Below are 15,303 nucleotides of genomic sequence, written 5' to 3'. Positions count from 1 at the left end.
TATCTCTCTATCGCTGATCTATCTCTCTCTCGCTGATCTATCTCTCTCTCACTGATCTATCTCTCTCTCTCGCTGATCTCTCTCTCTCTCGCTGATCTCTCTCTCTCTCTCTCTGATCTATCTCTCTCTCTCTGATCTATCTCTCTCTCTCGCTGATCTATCTATCTCTCTCTCATTGATCTTTCTCTCTCTCTCGCTGATCTAACTATCTCTCTCTCTCTCGCTGATCTATCTATCTCTCTCTCGCTGATCTCTATCTCTCTCTCTCTAGCTGATCTATCTATCTCTCTCTCTCGCTGATCTATCTATCTCTCTCTCTCGCTGATCTATCTATCTCTCTCTCCATGATCTATCTCTCTCTCGCTGATCTATCTATCTCTCTCTCGTTGATCTATCTATCTCTCTCTCGCTGATCTATCTATCTATCTCTCGCTGATCTATCTCTCTCTCTCACTGATCTATATCTCTCTCGCTGATCTATCTCTCTCTCGTTGATCTCTCGCTGATCTAACTATCTCTCTCTCGCTGATCTATCTCTCTTTCGCTGATCTATCTATCTCACTCTCGCTGATCTATCTATCTCTCTCTCGCTGATCTATCTATCTCTCGCTGATCTATCTCTCTCTCGCTGATCTATATCTCTCTCGCTGATCTATCTCTCTCTCTCGCTGATCTATCTCTCTCGCTGATCTATCTCTCTCTCGCTGATCTATCTCTTTCTGGCTGATCTATCTATCTCTCGCTGATCTATCTCTCTCTCGCTGATCTATCTATCTCTCTCTCGCTGATCTATCTATCTCTCTCTCGCTGATCTATCTATATCTCTCGCTGATCTATCTCTCTCTTGCTGATCTATCTCTCTCTCTCTCGCTGATCTATCTTTCTCTCGCTGATCTATCTATCTCTCTCTCGCTGATCTATCTCTCTCTCGCTGATCTATCTATCTCTCTCTCGCTGATCTATCTATCTCTCTCTCGCTGATCTATCTATCTCTCTCTCGCTGATCTATCTATCTATCTCTCTCTCGCTGATCTATCTATCTCTCAGTCGCTGATCTATCTATCTCTCTATCTCTCTCGCTGATCTATCTCTCTCTCGCTGATCTATCTCTCTCTCGCTGATTTATCTCTCTCTCGCTGATCTATCTCTCTCTCGCTGATCTATCTCTCTCTCGCTGATCTATCTCTCTCTCGCTGATCTATCTCTCTCGCGCTTATCTATCTCTCTCTCGCTGATCTATCTCTCTCCCTCTGATCTATCTCTCCCGCTGATCTATCTCTCTCTCGCTGATCAATCTCTCTCTCGCTGATCTATCTCTCTCTCTCACTCATCTATCTCTCTCTCGCTGATCTATCTCTCTCTCGCTGATCTATCTCTCTCTCTCTCTCTCTGATCTATCTCTCTCTCTCTGATCTATCTCTCTCTCTCTCTCTCTTTCGCTGATCTATCTATCTCTCTCTCACACTCGATTCACCAGGGACAAAAAGTAGTGAGCCCTCTATCGGCAGCCAATCGTTTTTGCACACGAGACAGTGTGGACAATTACCCGGAAGCAATTTTGTTTTGAAAAGTAAATCTTAGGTTTTTGCAAACTGGCCAATTGGAACTTTTGGTTTTATTTACTAATGAATAATTCATGAAAACCTTTGACAAGGCATCTACGAACCACGTGATATTGTTTTTTAATCGACGAACCCATTATATTTGTGTGAAACAAGGGTGAATTACACCGATGTTTTTTAAACAATTTTAGGCTATTCGAATGTTAAAATTTCGTCTAATTTGTTGAGGCTGTAATAAAACAACGCAATTTTTTGAGAAGGTGGGTTTTATAGTTTCTGAATATTTGATTTTTCAATAGTAGTTAATAAAAAAATCTCGTTGGGGTTATTTTTTATTTTTTTTTAATGGCTGCTTAAACATGTGCCTTCTTGGGTATTTCACTATTGAAAATGGAACACATGGTTGTAGCTAAAATCATTTTTTACGCCATAAGATAAAAAATGTGGTTTTGTAAATTAATAAGGGCAACATATAATATATAGGAAAGCTGTTTTTAATCATAAAACTCTACAAAGCCTCTTTTTTTTAATTTATAAATCAATATAGTCTAGGCCTAGTAGTACAGTAGGAGAGCCAGGCTTTAGCCTATAGTGGGGTAGTGCGTGCATTATTGGCGCGTGTTCATTGTCGGGCGCGCGTTGTTTTTAGGCCTAAGAAAATAAGTAAAATATACAAATATAATTAAATAATGATTATTATTAATTGAATGTTGTTTTTTTTTTACAGACCACAGAGGATTGTTCTACATACTTCAATACAAATAGCATTAAATCAACAACAATTTCTTATGAGTCATATTAATTGCTCTGGCATATAATGTGAAAAAGCACTATTAATACTGTAATAATGGATATCTATAGATGTATTGCATGCCAAAAAGACATTTTATTTTTTAAAAACTTTAACTTATCCTAATTTACTTATTTAAAGGTTCAAGTGGCGGTTGGTTGTTGTGCAGTAGTTTAATAAAGTTTAAATGTACATTTCAAATCGGCAAATAAATAATGGTAATAGGCCTACAGTACTACAGTAAAGAAAATCTTTTCGAAGATTAGGCTTAGTACAAAAGATGTTAGCTAAGTTGATGTAGAAAACTTGTTGTCTGATTTTTAAGGTGAAATTTGTGATAATATTAAAAGTTAAAATGTTAATTGGTGTGTATTTGTATTTCATTTATTGCTCCATTATTATAATAAAAAGCAGGGAACCATGAAATTTCATTTTAGCTCCGATAAAAAGTAAACATTTTCAGCATATACTGTACTTAAATAAATCATATGTTAGTGACAGGTGACATTAACAGATTTATTATGAGATTACTAGTAAGCCTACTAGTAGGTTTAGCTCTATTCATAAAAATAATGACATTATATACTGTACATTAATTAATTAGCCTAGCTAGGCCTAACTAATTTACTGATTTTTCAGTATTTTACCAAGTCAACCGTTCAGGCATGCAGACAGTCCTCACTTCACACTAATCTTCATAATTTTAAGAAAAATGAAAGTTCAGCACTTTATTTTAAAATTTATAAGCCCATATTATAAGATTCTGCATCATCCACTTAACAAGAACTAAAATCGAGAGCCCAGTGATAGAGCGCATCTTCCGACGTTCTCGTCGCCTAAGGAAACGAGTATTCCAGCCCTGCCGCGTCTTCCTAGGCCTACGCGCACCGCACTTTCGCTCAAAATACACTATCTTCAACTCCTTATAGAATTTGTTTGAAAAATAACCCCAAGCTTATATTTGGAAATCTTTGAAAATGCATATAAGACTATATTATAGCGTTTTCAGAATTTCATTTAAAAATTGCAAATTAATGTTAGCTATTTTAACAGATTAGTTAGTTTTCACTTTTTTGTTTTCGCCGTATGACTCGCTTTGTTTACGTTTACATTTGGCTTAGACGTTTATCTTAGAATTCGAATCAATTAATCCATAATCAACTAAAATTGCTATTGTTGTGGTTTTTGTTTAATATAAATGTTCTTAATAAACAGAAATAAATCAAACAACAATATAATTTAATATAAATCCGTTAAAAGGGAAATTTAGACAGCCTATAAAACACGGAAGTCAGAACTCGCGTCGCTCGAAATGCTCGGGAACTTTCTATTTATAGCCAATCGAAAAAGGCTCCGGCTAACTTAAACAATGAAAACGGCTCTCGGAACACTTAATGTCCCATTTTCGCTGTTTGACGTGGATGTGCTCTCGCTGATTTATCTCTCTCTCTCTCTCGCTGATCTAACTATCTCTCTCTCGCTGATCTATCTATCTCTCTCTCGCTGATCTCTCTCTCTCTCTATCATATCTATCTCTCTCTCTCTCGCTGATCTAACTATCTCTCTCTCGCTGATCTATCTCTCTTTCGCTGATCTATCTATCTCACTCTCACTGATCTATCTATCTCTCTCTTGCTGATCTATCTATCTCTCGCTGATCTATCTCTCTCTCGCTGATCTATATCTCTCTCGCTGATCTATCTCTCTCTCTCTCGCTGATCTATCTCTCTCGCTGATCTATCCCTCTCTCGCTGATCTATCTCTCTCTGGCTGATCTATCTATCTCTCGCTGATCTATCTCTCTCTCGCTGATCTATCTATCTCTCTCTCGCTGATCTATCTATCTCTCTCTCGCTGATCTATCTATATCTCTCGCTGATCTATCTCTCTCTTGCTGATCTATCTCTCTCTTTCTCGCTGATCTATCTTTCTCTCGCTGATCTATCTATCTCTCTCTCGCTGATCTATCTCTCTCTCGCTGATCTATCTATCTCTCTCTCGCTGATCTATCTCTCTCTCGCTGATCTATCTATCTCTCTCTCGCTGATCTATCTATCTCTCGCTGATATATCTATCTCTCTCTCGCTCGACTATCTCTCTCTCGCTGATCTATCTCTCTCCCGCTGATCTATCTCTCTCTCGCTGATCTATCTCTCTCTCGCTGATCTCTCTCTCTCGCTGATCTATCTCTCTCTCGCTGATCTATCTCTCTCTCGCTGATCTATCTCTCTCTCGCTGATCTATCTCTCTCTCTCGCTGATCTATCTCTCTTTCACTGATCTATCTCTCTCTCGCTGATCTATTTCTCTCTCGCTGATCTATCTCTCTCTCGCTGATCTATCTCTCTCTCTTGCTGATCTATCTCTCTCTCGCTGATCTATCTCTCTCTCGCTGATCTATCTCTCTCTCGCTGATCTATCTCTCTCTCATTGATCTATCTCTCTCTCAATGATCTATCTCTCTCTCGCTGATCTATCTCTCTCTCTGATCTACCTCTCTCTCTCTCTCTCTCTGATCTATATCTCTCTTTCTCGCTGATCTATCTATCTCTCTCTCGCTGATCTATCTCTCTCTCTCTCTCGCTGATCTAACTATCTCTCTCTTTCGCTGATCTATCTATCTCTCGCTGATCTATCTCTCTCGCTGATCTATATCTCTCTCGCTGATCTATCTCTCTCGCTGATCTATCTCTCTCGCTGATGTATCTCTCTCTCGCTGATCTATCTCTCTCTCGCTGATCTATTTCTCTCTCGCTGATCTATATCTCTCTCGCTGATCTATCTCTCTCTCGCTGATCTATCTCTCTCGCTGATCTATCTCTCTCTCTCGCTGATCTATCTCTCTCTCGCTGACCTATCTCTCTCTCTCGCTGATCTATCTCTCTCTCTCGCTGATCTATCTCTCTCGCTGATCTATCTCTCTCTCGCTGATCTATCTCTCTCTCGCTGATATATCTCTCTCTCGCTGATCTATCTCTCTCTCGCTTATCTATCTCTCTCTCGCTGATCTATCTCTCTCTCTCTCGCTGATCTCTATCTCTCTCTCTCTAGCTGATCTATCTATCTCTCTCTCTCGCTGATCTATCTATCTCTCTCTCTCGCTGATCTATCTATCTCTCTCTCGTTGATCTATCTATCTCTCTCTCGCTGATCTATCTATCTATCTCTCGCTGATCTATCTCTCTCTCACTGATCTATATCTCTCTCGCTGATCTATCTCTCTCTCGTTGATCTCTCGCTGATCTAACTATCTCTCTCTCGCTGATCTATCTCTCTTTCGCTGATCTATCTATCTCACTCTCGCTGATCTATCTATCTCTCTCTCGCTGATCTATCTATCTCTCGCTGATCTATCTCTCTCTCGCTGATCTATATCTCTCTCGCTGATCTATCTCTCTCTCTCTCGCTGATCTATCTCTCTCGCTGATCTATCCCTCTCTCGCTGATCTATCTCTCTCTGGCTGATCTATCTATCTCTCGCTGATCTATCTCTCTCTCGCTGATCTTTCTATCTCTCTCTCGCTGATCTATCTATCTCTCTCTAGCTGATCTATCTATATCTCTCGCTGATCTATCTCTCTCTTGCTGATCTATCTCTCTCTCTCTCGCTGATCTATCTTTCTCTCGCTGATCTATCTATCTCTCTCTCGCTGATCTATCTCTCTCTCGCTGATCTATCTATCTCTCTCTCGCTGATCTATCTCTCTCTCGCTGATCTATCTATCTCTCTCTCGCTGATCTATCTATCTCTCTCTCGCTGATCTATCTATCTATCTCTCTCTCGCTGATCTATCTATCTCTCAGTCGCTGATCTATCTATCTCTCTATCTCTCTCGCTGATCTATCTCTCTCTCGCTGATCTATCTCTCTCTCGCTGATTTATCTCTCTCTCGCTGATCTATCTCTCTCTCGCTGATCTATCTCTCTCTCGCTGATCTATCTCTCTCTCGCTGATCTATCTCTCTTGCGCTTATCTATCTCTCTCTCGCTGATCTATCTCTCTCCCTCTGATCTATCTCTCCCGCTGATCTATCTCTCTCTCACTGATCAATCTCTCTCTCGCTGATCTATCTCTCTCTCACTCATCTATCTCTCTCTCGCTGATCTATCTCTCTCTCGCTGAACTATCTCTCTCTCTCTCTCTGATCTATCTCTCTCTCTCTGATCTATCTCTCTCTCTCTCTCTCTCGCTGATCTATCTATCTCTCTCTCGCTGATTTATCTCTCTCTCTCTCGCTGATCTAACTATCTCTCTCTCTCGCTGATCTATCTATCTCTCTCTCGCTGATCTCTCTCTCTCTAGCATATCTATCTCTCTCTCTCTCGCTGATCTAACTATCTCTCTCTCTCGCTGATCTATCTCTCTTTCGCTGATCTATCTATCTCACTCTCACTGATCTATCTATCTCTCTCTCGCTGATCTATCTATCTCTCGCTGATCTATCTCTCTCTCGCTGATCTATATCTCTCTCGCTGATCTATCTCTCTCTCTCCTGATCTATCTCTCTCGCTGATCTATCCCTCTCTCGCTGATCTATCTCTCTCTGGCTGATCTATCTATCTCTCGCTGATCTATCTCTCTCTCGCTGATCTATCTATCTCTCTCTCGCTGATCTATCTATCTCTCTCTCGCTGATCTATCTATATCTCTCGCTGATCTATCTCTCTCTTGCTGATCTATCTCTCTCTCTCTCGCTGATCTATCTTTCTCTCGCTGATCTATCTATCTCTCTCTCGCTGATCTATCTCTCTCTCGCTGATCTATCTATCTCTCTCTCGCTGATCTATCTCTCTCTCGCTGATCTATCTATCTCTCTCTCGCTGATCTATCTATCTCTCGCTGATATATCTATCTCTCTCTCGCTCATCTATCTCTCTCTCGCTGATCTATCTCTCTCCCGCTGATCTATCTCTCTCTCGCTGATCTATCTCTCTCTCGCTGATCTCTCTCTCTCGCTGATCTATCTCTCTCTCGCTGATCTATCTCTCTCTCGCTGATCTATCTCTCTCTCGCTGATCTATCTCTCTCTCTCGCTGATCTATCTCTCTCTCGCTGATCTATCTCTCTCTCGCTGATCTATCTCTCTCTCGCTGATCTATCTCTCTCTCGCTGATCTATCTCTCTCTCTTGCTGATCTATCTCTCTCTCGCTGATCTATCTCTCTCTCGCTGATCTATCTCTTTCTCGCTGATCTATCTCTCTCTCATTGAACTATCTCTCTCTCAATGATCTATCTCTCTCTCGCTGATCTATCTCTCTCTCTGATCTACCTCTCTCTCTCTTTCTCTGATCTATATCTCTCTTTCTCGCTGATCTATCTATCTCTCTCTCGCTGATCTATCTCTCTCTCTCTCTCGCTGATCTAACTATCTCTCTCTTTCGCTGATCTATCTATCTCTCACTGATCTATCTCTCTCGCTGATCTATATCTCTCTCGCTGATCTATCTCTGTCGCTGATCTATCTCTCTCGCTGATGTATCTCTCTCTCGCTGATCTATCTCTCTCTCGCTGATCTATTTCTCTCTCGCTGATCTATATCTCTCTCGCTGATCTATCTCTCTCTCGCTGATCTATCTCTCTCGCTGATCTATCTCTCTCTCTCGCTGATCTATCTCTCTCTCGCTGACCTATCTCTCTCTCTCGCTGATCTATCTCTCTCTCTCGCTGATCTATCTCTCTCGCTGATCTATCTCTCTCTCGCTGATCTATCTCTCTCTCGCTGATATATCTCTCTCTCGCTGATCTATCTCTCTCTCTCGCTTATCTATCTCTCTCTCTCGCTGATCTATCTCTCTCTCGCTGATCTATCTCTCTCGCTGATCTATCTCTCTCGCTGATCTATCTCTCTCTCGCTGATCTTTCTCTCTCTCTCGCTGATCTATCTCTCTCTCGCTGATCTATCTCTCTCTCGCTGATCTATCTCTCTCTCGCTGATCTATCTCTCTCTCGCTGATCTATCTCTCTCTCCTCGATCTATCTCTCTCTCGCTGATCTATCTCTCTCTCTCGCTGATCTATTTCTGTCTCTCTCGCTGATCTATCTATCTCTCTCTCGCTGATCTATCGCTGTCTCTCTCGCTGATCTATCTATCTCTCTCTCGCTGATCTACCTCTCTCTCGCTGATCTATCTCTCTCTCTCGCTGATCTATCTCTCTCTCGCTGATCTATCTCTCTCTCTCGCTGATCTATCTCTCTCTCGCTGATCAATCTCTCTCTCGCTGATCTATCTCTTTCTTGCTGATCTATCTCTCTCTCGTTGATCCATCTCTCTCTCTCGCTAATCTATCTCTCTCGCTGATCTATCTCTCTCTTTCTCTCTCGCTGATCTATCTATCTCTCTCTGGCTGATCTATCTCTCTCTCTCTCGCTTATCTATCTATCTATCTCTCTCTGGCTGATCTATCTCTCTCTCTCGCTGATCTATCTATCTCTCTCTCGCTGATCTATCTATCTCTCTCTCTCGCTGATCTATCTCCCTCTCTCTCTCGCTGATCTATTTATCTCTCTCTCGCTGATCTATCTCTCTCTCTCTCTCGCTGATCTATCTATCTCTCTCTCTGGCCTATCTATCTCTCTCTCTCTCTCGCTGATCTATCTATCTCTCTCTCGCTGATCTATCTCTCTCTCTCTAGCTGATATATCTCTCTCCCTCTCGCTGATCTATCTATCTCTCTCGCTGATCTATCTATCTCTCTCTCGCTGATCTATCTATCTCTCTGTCGCTGATCTATCTATCTCTCTCGCTGTTCTATCTATCTCTCTCGCTGATCTATCTATCTCTCTCTCGCTGATCTATCTATCTCTCTCTCGCTGATCTATCTATCTCTCTCTCGCTGATCTATCTATCTCTCTGTCGCTGATCTATCTATCTCTATCTCTCTCGCTGATCTATCTATCTCTCTCTGGCTGATCTATCTATCTCTCTCTCTCACTTATCTATCTATCTCTCTCTCGCTGATCTATCTATCTCTCTCTCTCTCTCGCTGATCTATCTATCTCTCTCGCTGATCTATCTATCTCTCTGTCGCTGATCTAGCTATCTCTCTATCTCTCTCGCTGATCTATCTCTCTCTCGCTGATCTATCTCTCTCTCTCGCTGATTTATCTCTCTCTCGCTGATCTATCTCCCTCTCGCTGATCTATCTCTCTCTCGCTGATCTATCTCTCTCTCGCTGATCTATCTCTCTCGCGCTGATCTATCTCTCTCTCGCTGATCAATCTCTCTCTCGCTGATCAATCTCTCTCTCGCTGATCTATCTCTCTCTCGCTGATCAATCTCTCTCTCGCTGATCTATCTCTCTCTCGCTGATCTATCTCTGTCTCCCTGATCTATCTCTCTCTCGCTGATCTATCTCTCTCACGCTGATCTATCTCTCTCTCGCTGATCTATCTCTCTCTCGCTGATCTATCTCTCTCTCTCGCTGATCTATCTCTCTCTCGCTGATCTATCTCTCTCTATCTCTCTCGCTGATCTATCTATCTCTCTCTGGCTGATCTATCTCTCTCAAGCTGATCTATCTCTCTCTCGCTGATCTATCTCTCTCTCGCTGATATATCTCTCTCTCGCTGATCTATCTCTCTCTCGCTGATCTATTTCTCTCTCGCTGATCTATCTCTCTCTCGCTGATCTATCTCTCTCGCTGATCTATCTCTCTCGCTGATCTATCTCTCTCTCTCGCTGATCTATCTCTCTCTCTCGCTGATCTATCTCTCTCGCTGATCTATCTCTCTCTCTCGCTGATCTATCTCTCTCTCGCTGATCTATCTCTCTCTCCCTGATCTATCTCTCTCGCTGATCTATCTCTCTCGCTGATCTATCTATCTCTCGCTGATCTATCTCTCTCTCTCTCGCTGATCTATCTCTCTCGAGCTGATCTATCTCTCTCCCGCTGATCTATCTCTCTCTTGCTGATCTATCTCTCTCTCGCTGATCTATCTCTCTCTCGCTGATCTATCTCTTTCTCGCTGATCTATCTCTCTCTCGCTGATCTATCTCTCTCTCGCTGATCTATCTCTCCCTCGCTGATCTATCTCTCTCGCTAATCTATCTATCTCTCTCGCTGATCTATCTCTCTCTCGCTGATCTATCTCTCTCTCGCTGATCTATCTCTTTCACGCTGATCTATCTCTCTCGCTGATCTATCTCTCTCGCTGATCTATCTCTCTCTCGCTGATATATCTCTCTCTCGCCTATATATCTCTCTCTCTCTCGCTGATCTATCTCTCTGTCGCTGATCTATCTCTCTCGCTGATCTATCTCTCTCTCGCTGATCTATCTCTCTCTCGCTGATCTATCTCTCTCTCGCTGATCTATCTCTCTCTCGCTGATCTATCTCTCTCGCTGATCTATCTCTCTCTCTCACTGATCTATCTCTCTCTCGCTGATCTATCTCTCTCTCGCTGATCTATCTCTCTCTCTCGCTGATCTATCTCTCTCTCTCGCTGATCTATCTCTCTCTCGCTGATCTATCTCTCTCTCGCTGATCTATCTCTCTCTCGCTGATCTATCTCTCTCTCGCTGATCTATCTCTCTCTCGCTGATCTATCTCTGTCTCTCTCGCTGATTCATCTATCGCTCTCTCGCTGATCTATCGCTGTCTCTCTCGCTGATCTATCTATCTCTCTCTCGCTGATCTACTTCTCTCTCGCTGATCTATCTCTCTCTCGCTGATCTATCTCTCTCTCGCTGATCTATCTCTCTCTCTCGCTGATCTATCTCTCTCTCGCTGATCAATCTCTCTCTCGCTGATCTATCTCTCTCTCTCGCTGATCTATCTCTTTCTCGCTGATCTATCTCTCTCTCGTTGATCTATCTATCTCTCTCTCTCTCTCGCTGATCTATCTCTCTCTCGCTGATCTATTTCTCTCTCTCTCGCTGATATTTTTCTCGCTGATCTCTTTCTCGCTGATCGCTCTCTCTCTCTCTCTCACTGATCTCTCACACTGATCTCTCTCTCTCTCTCGCTGATTTCTCCCCATCTCTCTCTCTCTCTCGTTGACCTCCCTCTCGCTAATCTCTCTCTCCCTCTCTTATCTGTCTCTCTCTCTTACTGATCTCTCTCTCTCTCTCTCGCTGACCTCCCCCTCGCTAATCTCTCTCTCTCCCTCGCTTATCTGTCTCTCTCTCTCTCTCCCTTATCTCTCTCTCGCTGATCTCTCTCTCGCTGATCTCTCCTCATCTCTCTCTCTCGTTGACCTCTCACTCGCTAATCTCTCTCTCCCTTTCTTATCTGTCTCTCTTTCTTACTGATCTCTCTCTCGCTGACCTTTCTCTCGCAGATCTCTCTTTCTCTCTCACTGATTTCTGTTTCTGATCTCTTTCTCGCTGATCTCTCTCTCTCGCTTATCTCTCTCTCGCTGATCTCTCTCTCTCTCTCTCTCTCTCACTCTTGCTGATCTCTCTCTCTCTCTCTCTTGCTGATCTCTCTCGCTGATCTGAGAGAGAGAGAGGGATCAGCGAGAGAGAGAGAGAGGGATCAGCGAGAGATATAGAGATCGAGAGAGAGAGGGATCAGCGAGAGATATAGAGATCGGTGGGAGATATAGAGATCAGCCCCAGTGGTCTAATGGTTAGGACATCTGCATTTCAAGCAGGCGGTCTGAGTTCGAGTCTCGGTTGGGGCGACTTTTTCTCATTCTCACAGATTTCCTCATCTATATCGTTTCAAAATAATTAATTAAATTTCAGTATATCACCGGGCGGTTTAGAATTAATGTTCATTGCCTAATTTGTTTATTTATACAAAAGTATCTCTTCAGAGATCCCGCCTCGGGAATAAAAATATTGAAAGATAAGGGCGTATCAATTTGATCTCTGGTGCGCGTGCGTACAACTGAGGAATAGTGCTGTTCCGCCGTACCACGCTGAGAATGTTAAAGAGTCGCTATCCAATCGAGTTTGAACAATACCATGAAAGCCCCAGTGGTCTAATGGTTAGGACATCTGCAAATCAAGCAGGCGGTCCGAGTTCGAGTGTGGGTTGGGGCGACTTTTTCTCATTCTCACAGATTTCCTCATCTTTATCGTTTTAAATTAATTAATTAAATTTCAGTATATCACTGGGCGGTTTAGAATTAGTGTTCTTTGCCTCATGTATTTATATATATAAAAGTATCTCCTCGAGGATCCCAATAGGGTTGGTGAAATCTGTCCATAATAGGTTACTTTCTGTCCATAATAGGGGACTTTCTGTCCATAATAGGGACTAGAGGGCGCTGTTGTTTGTCCATAATAGGTAACTTTCATAATTGGCTGTCCAAAATATGTGACTTTTTGTCCACAATAGGGGATTTTATTGGAGTAGTGCGCCATCCATTGTGTTGTCCATAATAGGTGATTTTGTTGGCCTACTTGTACGTTCGTAGTTTATTTCGCGAGTAGAGGTAATAGTTAATACTAATTTGCTTTATCTTCAGATTTCGAGACTACCTAGGTTAGGCCTAGTAGGAGGCCTAATTAGTATAATTATTTAAGTCTCTCTAGCCTCTAGGGCCTAGTAGGCTAGTCCTGGTAGTTAGGCTACCTCAGGCCTACTACTACTAGCATAGGCCTAGCTAGGGCCTAGAGTCCATTTGTTATTGTCCACTAATGAAAAGTGAGTTTTTTTTCTAGGCTTAGCTTACAACAGGGGGAACCTCCCTCTGCTACAGTAGGAATACAAATAACATATTAAGTAGATAGGTTTCCTACTACAAACAACTATAAGGCCTATCCTCAGTTATCTATTTTTTGGTTTTTTATTATTTTAATATGAATATTTTACAGATTAACATACTATTTTAATCGTAAAACTATACTGCCTAACTGCAGGTCAGGTCTGGCGGACTAGTCACTATACAGTCTTTTACTAATACCACTGCCAACATCGCTACTACTATACTTTGAAGACCGAAATCAGCTACTATCTACTAGCCTAGTCTAATAGACCTATTGGTAGTTTGTCTTTAAATCTCAGACATCTAGATTGCTAGATTGACTTATTAACATTTTTGTTTTTTTATTATTTTGTGAATGAATGAGTCTTATCCAGACAGTTCGGACAGTTAGTAGGTTGGCAGTATAGTAGAACCAGAGCTATTGTTACTGTATGTTATTATGTCATCTATTTAAATCTCAATTGTTTTTCCATATTTTTTGCATGTATTACAGATTGTGTACAGTGTATCTTCTGATCAATGTTATAGTACAGTAGCATGGACATTTCTATTAACTAGGGTAAGTAACAGATAGGCCCAACCTACAACTGAAGAAATATACTTTACAAAAACCCACTAGGCCTACAGCTTTTAGGAGATTTTTCAATATGACCAAGATACTATACAATCCCAAGAAGAAGCCTATTTAGAAAAAGTATTTGTTTGCAAAAGTAATCTAAAAAAAAGGATACAATTTAGTCAAACATTTTCAGAGAGACAAACTGAATATTATCAGTACTGTAGTAGAAAACTGACAATACATGAAAATTAATTTTTAACATTCTGATTTGAAATGTTCTATTCATTTGAATTGCTAAGAAATTAAAAGTAGATATTTCTTTTTTATTTCCATTCATTATAAACATTACAATCACCGTACAAAGAATAGATAAATCCACAAAAAAAAACAAATTCATGCAGAAAATATTTAATTAAATGTTATATTATTAAAGCATTCATTCAATAAAGCCTTTATCTTTAAAACATTTAATATCAGTTTTCATACAGTGAGTATGGTAATAATTGACTCTGACAACTGGTATAAACTTAAATTTAGTAAAACAATCCTACATTTTTTTTTTTATGAAATAAAATATATAAACATAACTGTGTCCCACCATACAGCATGAAAATTGGTTTTGAAGTTACTTGCATTATACAATACTTAAACATTATCATAGTATTTAAATATTTCCTTTTTTTTATAGGCATACAGATGTTTGATATTCTGCTCATATACAGTATGCTGCTGAAATGAAAAAGCACATCACTTCAACATAATAACTTTGATCATATCATCATCGATCAATAATTATAGTAATAAACATAATAATTATGGTGTATTTTATTTATCTTTGCTATTTTTTAAATTATAGTTTAACCATGTTTTTACACTTTTAAAATTAATATAATTCAGTATTAGATGTTGAATAAACTGTTCTGAATACAGAACAAAAGTGTTGATTGTACACTGCGTGTATGTAAACTTGATTTATTGTCGTATTTCTTATTATTAAACATTAAAATTGATTCATTTAATTAAACAACAATATAATAAATGGATGAGATGTGCTGCTGTTGATCCACTTCAGACTGGGATGATTTGTCATTGAGCTATGTGGATCCAGGATTTTGAAATAAGGGAGGACCTAAAATGACGAAATGAAGTGCTGAACTGTGATGTCTTTTTCAATATCAAATTGATAAAGTTGATTTTTATTATTACTGTTAACAAAACAAAATAAAGTGCAAAGAAAAAAAATACAACAATTACATTGAAACACCAATGCATTAAAAATAACATTTTAGATTTTCATTATCTTAAAAAAATAAAACTTCTTCAATATTAGAGTATTATGGGGTATTTTTTTGGGTGATTTATTTAAACTTTCAATAGTATGGTAAGTTGCGTAATGTCTGTCCGTACTAACATTCAAAACCTAAAATGAAGTTCAAATTAAATTATTTGTTGCTGAATAAATCTCACATTTCATTATTAGTGGACAATAACAAATGGACTAGGCTACAGTAGTAGTACTAGGCCTATAGAGGTAGCCTAACTAACAGGACTAGTCTAAATAATTATACTAATTAGGCCTCCTAGGTAGCCTCGAAGTCTGAACAGAAAGCAAATTAGTATTACTTCTACTCGCGAAATAATCTACGTACGTACGAGTACGCCATAAAAATCACCTATTATGGACAACACAATAGATGGCGCACTACTCCAATAAAATCCCCTATTGTGGACAAAA

The 15,303-nt window shown here is 40.4% G+C and overlaps 1 long non-coding RNA gene and 1 other non-coding gene across 2 annotated transcripts; both read left to right on the top strand.

The window, feature by feature from the left end:
- Positions 1 to 1,530: 1,530 nt before the first annotated feature.
- LOC140043661 (uncharacterized) lies at positions 1,531 to 2,364 on the top strand. The gene is made up of 2 exons (XR_011844337.1): positions 1,531 to 1,822; positions 2,290 to 2,364. It is a non-coding gene; the product is annotated as an uncharacterized lncRNA (long non-coding RNA).
- A 9,541-nt stretch (positions 2,365 to 11,905) lies between these two features.
- Positions 11,906 to 11,977, top strand: Trnae-uuc (transfer RNA glutamic acid (anticodon UUC)). Its single transcript has one exon. It is a non-coding gene; the product is annotated as a tRNA-Glu (tRNA).
- The last annotated feature ends 3,326 nt before the right edge of the window (positions 11,978 to 15,303 follow it).

This window comes from Antedon mediterranea, chromosome 3, assembly GCF_964355755.1.
Source record: "Antedon mediterranea chromosome 3, ecAntMedi1.1, whole genome shotgun sequence".
Taxonomy (NCBI): domain Eukaryota; kingdom Metazoa; phylum Echinodermata; class Crinoidea; order Comatulida; family Antedonidae; genus Antedon; species Antedon mediterranea.
This window is presented reverse-complemented; position numbering and strand designations above follow the sequence as displayed.